This window comes from Hermetia illucens, chromosome 1, assembly GCF_905115235.1.
Source record: "Hermetia illucens chromosome 1, iHerIll2.2.curated.20191125, whole genome shotgun sequence".
NCBI lineage: Eukaryota > Metazoa > Arthropoda > Insecta > Diptera > Stratiomyidae > Hermetia > Hermetia illucens.
In genome coordinates this window covers 109,122,426-109,136,596 of record NC_051849.1, presented here as the reverse complement: position 1 = coordinate 109,136,596, position 14,171 = coordinate 109,122,426, and positions in this window count along the sequence as shown.

Genomic DNA, 14,171 nt, shown 5'->3' with positions numbered 1-14,171 from the left:
AAGATACAGTTTGATTATATTTTTTGAACTAACCTTTAGATCTATTATCGATTTGTGTTGAGTTATGGGTAAAATCTAGGATTTTAAAAGGACCAAACCATTTTTCTGTTGTAGTATTTCGGGCTTTTCGACGAATAAGTCCTTGATGCCCAATTTCAAAGTTATATTCAATTTATCGCTTATCCAGTTTTTCATTATACCGTTCTTTTTGTTTTTCTTCAATTTTTTATTATTTAACCTGTTTAGCATGTTCTCTCATATCTTTCAACATTTTAATCTTTTGTTTAGAATATCATCTCGACCTTGTTGGTCAGAAGAAATACAGTACTGGGCAAAAAAATCCGATTAGTAAGAAAATGTGACTTTTGAGAAAAAATATCGAGCTGATCAAAAAAGTAAATATGAGGGTCTTTTTGTATTGATATTTTGCACTAAAGATAGTTTTTGGAGAAAAGAAACTTATGTAAAATTTTTCAGGAGGGATTTTTATTGAAAATTAGTCTACTCTACAAAAAATGGGTGAATTTGGTTTATGTTTCACATCAATCACAAAACTTGTCGTATCACAATATTTTTTTTTGTTTATTTAATAATTAAGCAATAACTTCATAAATGCTTAATTAGTATTTCGTTGCACGTTCTTTTGCCTTAATTAGGGCTCTAATCGCTGGCGTTGATGAAATTAGATTCTGCAGAATTTGCAGGTCAATTTCGTCATTCAACGTCCGTAAGGTATAAATCCAGCTCATGTTGGCTTTTCGGCTTCTATTCAGCTATATTTTTCTCCATTAGTGCCCATAAGTTTTCTGTGGGGTTTCAATTCGGGCTGTTCCCGGGGTCAGGTGTTTTTCTGAGTTTACGGTGAGAAAGTTACGCATCTCCAAATCAAAAATGGTCAAATAATTGGGAAACCTTCAATATTTCTTATAAAACAGCTAGAGAAAGGAAAAAAATATTACTTACAATATGGGACCTTTAATAGGACACAGAATCGTTCTGAAAGATGACCTCACTTGAATACTGATATTGCTCTTAAATGCAGAGTATGAGATGCTCCTCCAAAATTCGTTTATAGGCTGGACCATTGACTCTTCCATCAATTAATGAAAGCTCTTTCACACCATAAAACGGATAGCAGTCCCAGATCATCTTGCTCACCGGCTGGCGTACTGTGGTCTGAATGCAGTCCCCATTGAATCGCTAACTTGATCTTCTCCATACGTTTTGGATCCCATCCGCCCCAAAAATATTAAATTGGGATTCATCGGAGAATATAACATATTGCCACCATTTCAATGTCCAATTTTCGTAGTCCTTCTCCCATAAATAGCGTTCCTTCTGCGTTCCTCATTTAAAAAATGCTTTTTTTTTGCGGGGCGTCGGCCATGAAGTCCGCCCTCTCTGAGCCTCCGACGAACCGCTGATTACCATTGCTAAAAACTAGAATCTAACGGTGCGAAATTAAGTAAGGCGCGCTTAACTGATCGGATTTTTTTGCCCAGTACTGTATGTTCACATGTATGTTCCATTCACAATGGGTAAAATCCTTCTTTTGCCGATTGGTTGTGTCCTTGTCTCCGTTATGAATTTCTCAGTTGGTTGGTTAAATTATCATGCATGGTTTATGCTTTATAATCTTTGCCTTTCCGTTTCAAACCAACAACATCCATCGCAACTCTGTCAAATGGTTGTTGGCTAAGTTTTTTTCTATTACCATTTGCGTTTTTAAGTTGCGCCTTATAATTTTTTGATGTTAACATACGTCACACTTGCAGACTTAATCAGGAATGGTTTTTCACATTCCTTTTCATCTATAACTTCTTCGTAAAAGTCCTCAAGGCAATTAATTCCTCTATGTCCTCCAATAACTTCATCATGGAATTGTTTTATTAATCGTACTTGCTCCTCTTTATTGTCGACGTAAATTATTTTAGGATCAAGAAGGAGGACGATTCGAAAAGTTTTCTTCGCTATCTAGCTCATTACTTCTTGAATTTGTATTGATTTGAGGTAGAAGCTCTGTGGTATTTCTGCCATCTTCATAGGTCTTTGGTTCTATTTCTTTTCCGGGGATAAGTTCTCATTCGCCCTCTGTAGAGAAAAATCCTCCTCGATTTCTTCATCAACTTGTGATACTTGAATCTCCTTAATTGTCTTTATGCATCCTAATTACTTTGTCGTTTTTCCTACATATCAAGTCACCATGAATCTTGAGTGTTATATCGTTTATTAGTTGACTGTTTAACTAAAATAGTCCATTTCTTTGCAAACCTACAATTTTTAGGTACATCGGAACATAGACTAGGTTTTTTACAATCAATACTCGATAGATGAAATAATTTGAATTTATTAATTTGAATGAATCAGTAAGAGCAAACGACTATTTACACGTTAGAGGCAGAAGAGAATCATCTCGCTTCATGTGTTTCTTTCTGTCCCTAACTCATGGCACACTTTCCTCGCTAGTCTTCCACTCCCGTGGCGAGCTCTACAAAGTGGATAGTTCCGCGCCATCTATTTGTTCGCATTCGCAACATTCGAAATAAATTTCGAATGCTGCGAATCCTACCGCGCCACATTCACTCCGCCCCCAGATGAAACATAGGGGTTTCGGCGACTGATCCCGGAACTTCGTTCAGCGTCAATCCACAAAGCGGACACGACGCTGCTTCGGGGCGGACACGGGTTTCAGCCTGGACAGAGAGACCGCCTTTTTGTGTGCACCGATCTCGAGCTGGAAGAAATGTTTTCCCCGCTCGAGAACGCGGTACGGGCCCCCATATGGAGGCTGCAGCGGCTTCCGGACGGCATCCGTCCTGACCAGAACGTGCGTGCACGTGTCCAGTTCCTTCGGCGAACAGGCAGGTGTGGACGAGTGTCGGGTGGTGTGGCTTTTATGCGTCGGAGATTGTCCCTCAACAGACGCACCAACCCCGACTCTGTGGGACCCGATCTCTTGTCGAAGACCGGATCGCTTGGGAGTCTCGGGTTCTCCCCGTATACTAGCTCCGCGGGGCTGGCAGAAAATTCCTTTCGGCGGGTTGTACGTAGGCCGAGTAGGACGAGAGGCAAGACTTGGGATCAGGATGGATCGTTGCGTGCCATAATGGCGGCTTTCAGCGTCTGGTGCCAACGTTCTAGCATCCCATTGGATTGCGGGTGGTATGCAGTAGTCCGCTGGCGTTTAAAACTAAGGAGTTTGCCTAACTCGGAGAAAAGGGTGGACTCAAATTGCATTCCCTGGTCAGTGATGACCACTGCAGGGACACCAAAGCGAGGTATCCACTCTCGACAGAGGGCTTCGGCACATGATTGCGCCGTAATATCTTTCAGAGGTATCGCCTCAGGCCACCGCGTAAACCTGTCGATGATTGTGAGACAATACCTATAACCGTGCGAGTCTCGCAAAGGCCCTACTATGTCGAGGTGTATTGTGTGGAACCGCTTGGTAGTGCGGGGGAATGAGCCCACTTCTTTCCTTACATGCCTGGAGACTTTACACTTCTGGTATGCGATGCACTCTCTGGCCCAGGAATTGACATCCTTATTCATAGAGGGCCAGAAGTATTTCTCGGTGACTAGCCGATTTGTTGTCCTGATGCCTGGATGCGCTAAGTCGTGAACTGCGTGGAACACTTCCTTGCGAAAGGCTGGCCGGAATGTATGGACGAGGTCTCTTTTCCGAGTCTTCGCAGCAGAGAGAGAGGTTTGAGCCGAAGATGGGCAACTCCCGAAATTTGTTTTTGGGGTTAGATTGGAGGCTCTGAAGTGCTGCGTCATCCTCCTGCGCCTTGGCAATAGCCGAGAAATCGAGTGAGGCGGGGATGTTAACCTCGGAGACACGACACAAACCGTCAGCAACTATGTTGTCCTTGCTGGACACGTGCTGGATGTCTGACGTAAACTGGCTTATAAAGCTCAGATGTCGAAGCTGACGAGGGGACGCTTTGTCGGGCTTCTGCTTCAAAGCATACATGAGAGGCTTATGGTCCGTGAACACTGTGAACGGCCTGCCTTCCTAGGGAGAAACGGAAGTATTTGATGCTTAAGTACGCGGCGAGCAGTTCGCGATCGTAGGTACTGTAGTTCCGTTGAGCGGAATTCAACTGCTTCGAGAAGAAGGTCAAAGGCTGCCAAACTTGATCCACCTTTTGGTGAAGGGCAGCACCTACTGCGATGTCAGAGGCATCAACAAAAACGGGTAGGGGTACATCTTGCAGAGGGAATGCCAAGAGTGTAGCGTCGGCCACTTGTTGACGGGATTTGTCAAATGCGCGGATAGCCTCTTCAGACCACACGATCTCTCGTGTGTCCTTAGTTTTGGGGCCAGACAAGTACGCGTTCAAAATGGACTGGTGATGGGCGGCCTTGGGCAGGAAACGACGGTAGAAGTTTAGCATGCCCAAGAACCTCCTCAACTTCCTCACTGTCTTTGGACGCGGGAAGCTTGTTATCGCTTGCACCTTGTCTGGGTCGGGCTGTATTCCTTCAGGGGAAATGAAATGGCCGAGGAATCTCACCTGTTTTTGGAGAAATTTGCATTTCTCAACGTTTAGGACTAAACCGGCCTCAAGGAGACTTTGAAAAATGCACTCGAGATGAACTAAGTGCTCAGACTCAGTGGAAGAAGCAACCAAAACATCATCCAAATATACGAAACAGAAGTCGAGGTTTAGCAGGACTGAGTGAATGAACCTTTGAAAGGTTTGCGCCGCATTGCACAATCCGAAAGTCATTCGGGTGAACTCGAAGAGTCCAAAGGGTGTACATATTGCCGTCTTTGGAATGTCTTCAGGAGCTACTGGGATATGGTGATAATCCTTGGTTAAGTCCAAGGTCGAAAAGATGCGGCAATTCGCGAGGTGATGCGCAAAGTCGTGGATGAGTGGAATTGGATATCGGTCAGGAACAGTCTGTGCATTTAGCCTTCTGTAATCCCCACATGGGCGCCATTCGCCGTTTGGCTTAGGGACCATATGCAGTGGGGAAGACCAACAGCTGTTTGAGGGCCTGCAGATACCCTGTTGAACGAGTTGTTCAAACTCTTTCCGTGCAATAGCCAGTTTCTGAGATGGTAGAGGACGCACCTTCGAGAAGATCGGCGAACCAGTAGTGATAATGTGGTGCTGCACATTGTGCTTCACTGGTTTGGAGAGACTACACTCGGTAGTAATCTGGCTGAACTTTTGGAGAAGTGCCCGAACACGAGAGTCGGTAATGTCTTCTAAAAGAACGGAAAGATTATTGCCTGGGTGAGATACCATTTGTCCCGACGAATTAAGGTTGGTCGTGGGACACAAGAAGTCTGCGCCTAATATGGGGAAGCTGACATCCGCCAGGATGAAACGCCACGAAAATGTCCTACGCAAGCCAAGACTCACGTCCACTTGCCTATACCCGTATGTGTTTATGCGGGAGGAATTTGCTGCCGCAAGTTTGAGCGGTTGTGGAAAAAGTTGATGTTGCTGAGGTACGGGAAGAACCGAAACCTCCGCACCAGTATCGATGAGGTAGTTGCGCCTGCTGAGAGGGTCGTACATTGTTAGGCGACGTGGCGCTGCGCTCTGGATGGCCGTCGCCAGGACCCCCCGCGGACCTAGTTTTTTGCGGCAGGCGTGAATTTGCAAGGGATAGTATACTTGGTGGCTTTATCGCCGAATCTGCGGTGGTACTAGCAAATCCCCCGGTCCGTGGACTGTCCCGACGACCTGCTACCCGAAACGCCCTTTTCGAGTCGGCAGACCGTGAGCGAGCTCGCGATCTGGCGCCCGAACGCTGAGCGTCCAACGTCGCCCTGCATCTCGGCCACACTGGCTGTTAAAGCGGCTATCTCGCGCCTCAAGTCGCTCACCTCATCCGACGGTGGTTGAACGGCCGCCATGGTTGGGCGTACGTACATCCTCCTGCACCTGGTCGGACCGTCGCTGCCAGTTCCTCCAAGGAACCGGAGACGGAAAGCGAGGATCGCCTGGGTGCCCTCCGGGAGCCGTCGCAGCCAGAGCGACCTGATCAGGTCATCGCCGATCTTGCTCCCACACAATTGCCTCATTTCGCGAAGCAATTGGCTGGGAGTTCGATCACCCAACGTTAAACCCGCCAGCAAGTGGTCTAATTTCGCCGACTCGCTTGCCGACAGGCGCCTGATCAACTCGCTCTTGAGCTGCGTGTATGATGTCGACTTCACTACATCGGACACCAGAAGAATCGACTCTTCATCCAGGCCGACCACCACATAATTGAAGCGGGTCGCAGTCCGATGTGATTCCGAACATTTGGAACTGCGCTTCCAAATGTATGAACCACAGCTCCGGGTTCCGCCGTCAAAATGGAGGAACACTGCACGGCGAGGGCGGTCACTTGTGGGTCCGATGGGCCTGCCGCGTCTTAGTTGTCGATCGACATCTTGACTAGTAAAAAGGAAACTTCTTTTCAACGCGAAGTGTTAAAACGAAAACGCAGTGAAACTGTTCTAACTACACGGCAGGCCGAACCCACAAATTCACGCACGTACAAAGAAATCATCACCGACGCGGACGCTTTTCAGCGCAGACCGAAACCACTTCCCAGAACTTCGCCCAGAGAGCGGACAACCAACGATGATCCGCACCTAAAACGCCTGAACGCTGTCTCTTGCAGCGGGCATAATATTTATTGATTTTTTTTTAAATAAATAAATTCAACTAAAACAAATTAAAATTCAAACAATAAAATTCAACAAATTACAACAATGATACGCTGCTGCGGCGGTGAAGGTGATGACGGCTGCAGCGGCGCTGGCGGCAACGGCTGCTTCTCTGGTGACTGCTGCGGCGTCTCTGGTGGCTGCGACGGCGTCTCTGGTGGCTGTGGCGGCAGCGATAGTGGCTGCGGCAACCATGGTGGCTGCGGCAGCGATGGTGGCGGAGTCTTCGGCTTCTGCCTGATAGCGGTGGCTGTTGAGATGAAGTCAATTGTGGCCTTATTTGAGTTTAAGACCGCGGTTGCCAAATAATCAGTTCGTTTTCTAGGTTGCTGCTGCTGCCGCCAATGTTGAAAAGTGGTCGCGCTCGTTGAATTTCTGATGCGTCGGCTCTCCGAGTGGTTCTGGATACGTGGCAAGTGATGGGTTCGCTGCTGCGAGTCAGAATTGCAACAACGGTGGCGGAGTCTTCTGACAGTGTGAATAGCTGATACTTTCAATTTTCGCATTCGCCACTTGTTGAGCGGCCTCAGTCGCTGCAAACGAATTGCTCTCAATTACACAAGTAATGGGATATGAGAATTTTGTTTTCCTTCATGGACAAATTCTTGCATAGGAACTAATGTGAATTTCTTTTCCTGGATCAATCCAGAGAATGTCAACATGATCCAACTAGGAGTCACAAAACAGTCAAACAACATCGAATTCTCGGCAATGGATTTTTTTAATTTTTAGATCCGTTACTCAAACTTTTTGTTACGGGGTCACCACTTTAACTAAAATAGTCCATTTCTTTGCAAACCACAATTTTTAGGTACACCGGAACATAGACTAGGTTTTTACAATCAATACTCGATAGATGTAATAATTAGGAATTTATTAATTTGAATGAATCAGTAAGAGCAAACGACTATTTACACGTTAGAGGCAGAAGAGAATCATCTCGCTTCATGTGTTTCTTTCTGCTCCTAACTCATGGCACACTTTCCTCGCTAGTCTTCCACTCCCGTGGCGAGCTCTACAAAGTGGATAGTTCCGCACCATCTATTTGTTCGCATTCGCAACATTCGAAATAAATTTCGAATGCTGCGAATCCTGCCGCGCCACAACTGTATGTATGGTTGGCTTCGTTTCACCGCCCAGACGATAGCTTAGTACCCCTTTTATGTGGTTGATGAACATAATAGGTATCCTTCCGTATATTTCTGGGATAACACTGCACCTATTTTTGCTAGCGTCAGTGGTTAGAATGAATCATTTATCAAAGTTTGGATATATAAGAGCTAAATTTCCTTTCAGCATTTCGTAATTTCTTCAAATATTGATTGATATTTCTCAATCTAGTCGTATTGAATATCCTTTTTGGGGAATTAATTGGTTGGTTCCATTATCCGCGCATAGTTTTAATGAAGTGCCTGTAATAACCAGTCAGAGTCAGGAAGGATTTTGCTTTCTGGTTAGAATTTTCAATTTCTCGATATCATCTATCTTTTTGGGATTCATATTCATCCCACCAATTTACATGCCCTAAGATATGCAACCTCTTTTCTTAAGAATTGGCACTTTGTCTGGCTGAACTCTTTAAATTATTTATATATATATATATAAAAAAGCCCACGGACCCTCTTCCCGTCCAACCTGGACCGAGGGGCGACCAACCTAATGATGGGCTGAAGGCAACATCCAAACGCCCGCATCACAGCGATGATGCGTTTTAACGCAAAGTGTGTGCGACCATTGCGAAAATGTATTCCTACATCCCGATTGTCGCAAACACTCCAGCCAATGACGCGGAGGTTCTACACTACTAGAGACATGGATCTTATATCGAAGACAGTGCGGATCAAGACTGAAACCCATTAGGTCAGATTGTTACCGGACAGGACTCTTCGGACTATAGCACAGGTTGCAAGGATAACCGCTTTTTGGCATCTCCAGTGTATAGTCCAGCCCTAAGATCGAGCGTTTTCAGCGCTTTATGTAAGTTCTGCGGGACTAATCCCGTCGCTGAAATTACTACTGGGACTACTTCGATCTTTTGTAGTCTCCAAGTCTGCTTCATATCGTCTGCCAAGGGGCCGTAGTTCCGGATTTTGTTTTCGTACAGTGTTCGGTCAACGGTACGGCTACATCGATTATAAAGCACGCTCGTTCTTCCTTCAGAAGCAGAACTAGATCGGGTCTGTTATGATTAACACTGTGGTCAGTGGCAATAGTGTGATTCCACAGTAGTTTGACTCGATCATTTTCCAAGATTCTCTGCGGAGTATACTTATAGTAAGGATGGTAGGTTGCCACTAAGTTATACTTCAACGCAAGGTTTTGATGGAGAATCTTGCAGACGGAGTTATCACGATTGGTGTACTCGGTACTGCTCAACATCCTGCACGCAGATGTTATGTGCTGGATGGTCCTCCTCTTCACAGTTGCATAATCTACAACTGGAGTTGGTGATTGAGGAGTCGTGAAGAATGTACCGTTTATAATTCTTTGTTGGGAGCGAAGCATCCTGAATTGAAGTTAGGAATGCTTCGGTCTCATAGAAAAGTACGCCATTAGTCAACCATTTGTTGGAGGCTTCGATGTCAATGCTTGACAACAACAAATTTTTTATATGACCTCCGTGAATGGGTTTCTCTTTCCACATGTCCGATCTTCTGTTGGACTGAAGTAACATTCGACATGGGATCCCATTCTCTGCTTCTCAAGTTCAAAGGAGATAATTTATTATCTGCCATGACGGTAGCCTGATGTATTTGGCTAGAGGATTGTTTCTCATAGAAAAACTCACGAAGAGAATGCACTTGATTGTAGTGCAACGTTTTTAAATCAAGTACCCCCCTTCCTCCCTGATGACGTGGGATAGTGATCCTCAATTTTTCGGCAGCTCTATTGTGCATGTTGCTGTTTGCAAGAACTACCCTTACCCGTCTATCGACAGATTCTAAATCAGTACTACTCGACTGTATCACACCGAAAGTGTATAGAAGGACGGGAATGGCGAAGGTGTTGATTGCATATTTATTTTCCCGTACAGCTCAATTTTAAGGACAAGATCCAGACGCCGTTCAAATTCCTCCAGCAACTTAGACTTTGATTATTGCCACAGTAGGTGTTGTTGCTTGCAATATGCCTGAGGTATTTGTAGACGTCGTCCGAAATCCGATACCCTCAACTCGGATGTTATTTTGGCTGTATCCTTCGTTGTCGGTGTTTTTTCCCCGAACAATTGTTTTTATGCGACATTTTTCCAAACCCAACTGCATGCCGATATCCTTGCTGAACTGGATGGTGATGTACCAGCAAGGAGCGAAGTTGGTTCTCGTCTTTGGCATACAATTTCATGTCGTCAATATACATTAAATGGCTTAATGTATATTTCGACAATATGCCATGCTTGACTTGGAACCCGTATTTGCTTTCATGGCAAAAGATGGAATAGCGGATTCAAAGCCAAAGCAAAACCACAGTGGGCTTAGAAAGTCGCCTTGGAAAATGCCACGCCTGATTGGTATCTCTCCTGATGTTTGTGAGGATACCGATAGCTTCGTACTCCAATTCTTCCATTACTGTTCTCAGTAGAAGAACGACATTCGGGTTGACTTTTATACAAGCGTAACACTTGTAGTAACCACGAATGTGATATGGAGTCAAAGGCTGATTCATAATCGATGTAGGCTGTCGAGATATTTCGTTTCTGATGGACAGCCTGCTTTACAGCTACCGTATCGACTATAAGCTGTTCTTTGCAGCCTCGGGAGCCTTTTGCGCATCCTTTCTGCTCCTCAGCTATCAATTTATGAACATCAAGATGTTTTGAGATGTTCGCGCACAGAACTGAAGTGAAGACCTTGTAGATGGTAGGAAGAAAAGTAATTGGTCGACATTTTGAAGGGCAAGAGGCACCCTGTTCCTTGGGGATGAGGAAAGTTATCCCCTTGGTGAAAAATGGTGGAACTAAATCAGAATCGGCAATCATCTGATTAAATTGATTTGCCAATATCCTGTGAGTGCTCTTGAACCGCTTCAGCCAGAAGTTGTGAATCTTGTCAACTCCTGGCGCCTTCCAGTTACCTGCCTTGTCAAGGGCTGCTTCAACGTCGACTTCAGTTACGTCAGGCATGGTCATTTCGGGGAGGGCCTCGCATGAACGCATAAGGTGTGGGAGCCACGCTGCTTCTAAATTGCAACGGCTGGATTCGCTTCAAACACTTTCTCCAGAAGTCTTCTGCCTGATCCAGATCGAGGTTACTTTCCCTATCTGAGTTGTCTGTCCTTCGCTGAAAGCTTTTCTGATACCTACGGATGCGATTGGAGCATACCGCAAGTTTCTGCTTCAGCACCTCGAGGATTTCTTCGATTGGCATATCATTGGACAGATGGTAGTTTCCAATGATGTTCGCAACGCGTCTAGTGCTTGCGTCACATGACCAATCTCCTTTCTCAACTTTTCGACTCTTTTGTTGAGCCGAAACACCCAGAACGGTAAAGTCCTTCTGCGCATACCTCTGTTATTCGCTCTAAGATGTTGATTATGGAGATGAATAACCGTGGCAGCCTGCAACGTAGATCAGGCTGTGAACCTCTGTAGCAGTAATCTCGCTAGCCAAACGATCAGCCAAAATTCTGTCAACAGCAGCAATGATGTTAGTAGTTGCCGATGTAAACTTCAGTTTTGGGATCTTTGGCCTAGCGTCTGGGAGAATCTCAGCATACTCTGTGAATGCGATCTGGAATGCGGTCAAAGCCTCATTATAAATTGGGTCGACATCCCCAGTTACTAAGCTTCTCCTGACTACTGGATTCATGGAGTGCCTTACAGGTGGAGTACTTGTGTTACTCCTTTGACTAGTCCGGTAATTTGATGACTCCAGCCCGAGCTCAAGTGAAACCTCTTGGAAGATTTGTTGCCTAGTTGGTAAGGCAACTCGGTTGTTATTCACTATCACCCGGTACTGGTTAAAGATTTCCGTATTAGATTCCAATTGGCCGCATTGAATGCATTTTTCACATCCAGGGTTACTACCACGCAATATTTGCCGTTCCGTGAATTGCATCTTCGGCCAAGCCAATAACCAATTTGATGGCATCAAAAGTTGATCTGGCCCATACTGCCGGTCTGAAAGGCCGCCTTGGCTCTCAACAACCGGGAGTAATCTATTATAGATTATCTGCTCTAGCATTTCCCCACCGTGTCCAGAAGACATATGGGTCGGTATGAGGACCTGGAGGTTTACCTAGCTTAGGCAGAATTACCAACTTCTGCTGCTTCCATGCTGCTGGAAATATCCCCTTGGACATGCACGCTTCGAACAACTCAGCGAACATGTCTGGTCTGGATTTCACGGCAAGTTTAAGGGCCTTCGGTACTCCGTCCAGGCCCGGCGCTTTGTTGTCTCCTATTCTACCACAGTTATCCACCAGAGGTGGTTGGAATGTGTCGGTGCTCTCCTCTTGCTGGGGGAATAACCCCTGGATGATTTTTGGCAAGACGGTGGAACACGTGATCTGCGGAGATGAACGGCCTCTGAATCGTCCCATCACGATTCTGTAGGCAACTCCACGAAGTAGAGCTCCTTAAAGCACTCCCTCTTGCTTCGCTGGATGGCGAGCTTGAGGTTTTTGTGGGCTGCCTTATAGGCGCGCTCTTTTTGCCCCTGATGGACTCTACCTACCGCCCCCTGAGTCGCTCTCCTGGCTCGGTGGCAGGCTGATCGAAGGCTGGTCAGTTCATCTTTCCACTAGTAGTTTGGTCTCCTACTGGGGAATACGCGCCTCCTAGGCATGGACGCGTCACATGCGATGCATTGAGCCAGATGAACGGCTCTTTCCGTAGAGGCGCCTGCTTTATCAGGTTGATCTAACCAGACCTCTATAAAGGTCTGTTCATCCAAAGATTTTGCAGTCCAGCCTGAAATCTTTTTCGATTTCGGGCATAATGGCTCTTTGCCCTGTGGCTCGACACATGTCCCGAAGAAGATTGCCTGGTGATCGCTATGGGTGTAGCTTTCACTGACGCGCCAGGACATACCTCGCGCCAGCGAGACCAGACAAAAGTCAGGTCTACGACTGAACCTGACCCTCCTTTTTGAAAGGTGTTTACAGCAACTTCGCTAGCCAAAACTATGTCCATCTGCGCGAAAGCTTCTAATAAATTTCGCCCCCCTAGCATTTGATTCTCTACTACCCCACTCTAGGGCCTAAGCATTGAAATTACCAGCAATCACTTTTGGACTTCGTCCCCTTGCATCGAGAACAAGATTATCAAGCATTTGCTCGAATGCAGCTGTATACATATACACCACTTATTTTCGCCCACACAAAGCCACTGGTTGCCTGACTTGCATTGTATGGCCTGTCGACCGCGAGCCCATATCGCCGCTCCACCAGTCGAATCTGCGACCCATATGCCACCGTAACGGTGTCTATACGGTTCGCTTATGATGGCGATTTCCATCTCAGATTCGAACGTGGTCTGCTCTCATTCTCATTGTAGTGAGCGCCTTCCTAAATTCCGGACATTTACGACTTCCGGCAATATGCCGGTTATCCTGTCCCTCTTTTACTTCGCAGAATAGGCATTTGGGGTGCCTATAGCACTCCTTGGCAATATGGCCCTTCTCCATCGATCGGATTGATCAATGCTGCTGGTGCATACCTTCGCGCAGTGCCCAAATATGAGGCATTTAAGGCACCTCTTTAGTGAAGTCTGTTCTCTTAAACGGCAGACAACCCATCCAACCCGAACTTTTTCCGGCCGCCAACAACTTCTGTGCTGCCTCTGCTGGTACTCGAATTGTGGCCGTTTGAGTACCGCCATAGGCTCTTCGTAAACTTACCACAGACTTCTCGGCAAGTTCTTCCAACTTGAATTGCTCCTTCAGAGCAGTACAAATTTCTCCTTTCGAGGTCACTTCATCGAGATTCTTACATTGTATATAGATCTCATGTTTTTGGGCACGCACTGCGGCATTCTCCCCAAGTGAGTTTTTCACTTGAGTGCGAAAGTCATCAGTTTTGCCTACGCTGGATCTTTTCAGCTCGAACATGAGATCTCCTTTCTGGGTTTTTCGCATTCGGCTCACATTTCCATTCATATCTTTTAGGTCGGGATCTGCTTCGACCTTTCTGAGTATCTCCGCGTAGGACAGATTGCCCTTACTGGAGATAACAATTGTATTTGGACGGGTTCGCACTATTGCTTTTACTTTCGTTTTTTTGCTTGTAACCTTAGTCCACCCATCGTTTCCGTTTGTCTTGGGCTTCGCAACGCTGGTCAACTTTTCTACATCTGCTGTACGCTTTCCTCCTTCAGAGCTATTAGTGCTGGTTTCCTGTCCGCCTTTTTTCTTTTAGGCGCCTGCTGATTATTTAAAGGATCCCCCTCTTTTTCACGTACTCGTTTATTTCGCCGGGATTCGATGGTTGTACGGTTAGGTGTCACTTGGGTCGCTTGTGACACTGTTGGAACAGCGGGGTTTGCGTATCCTTA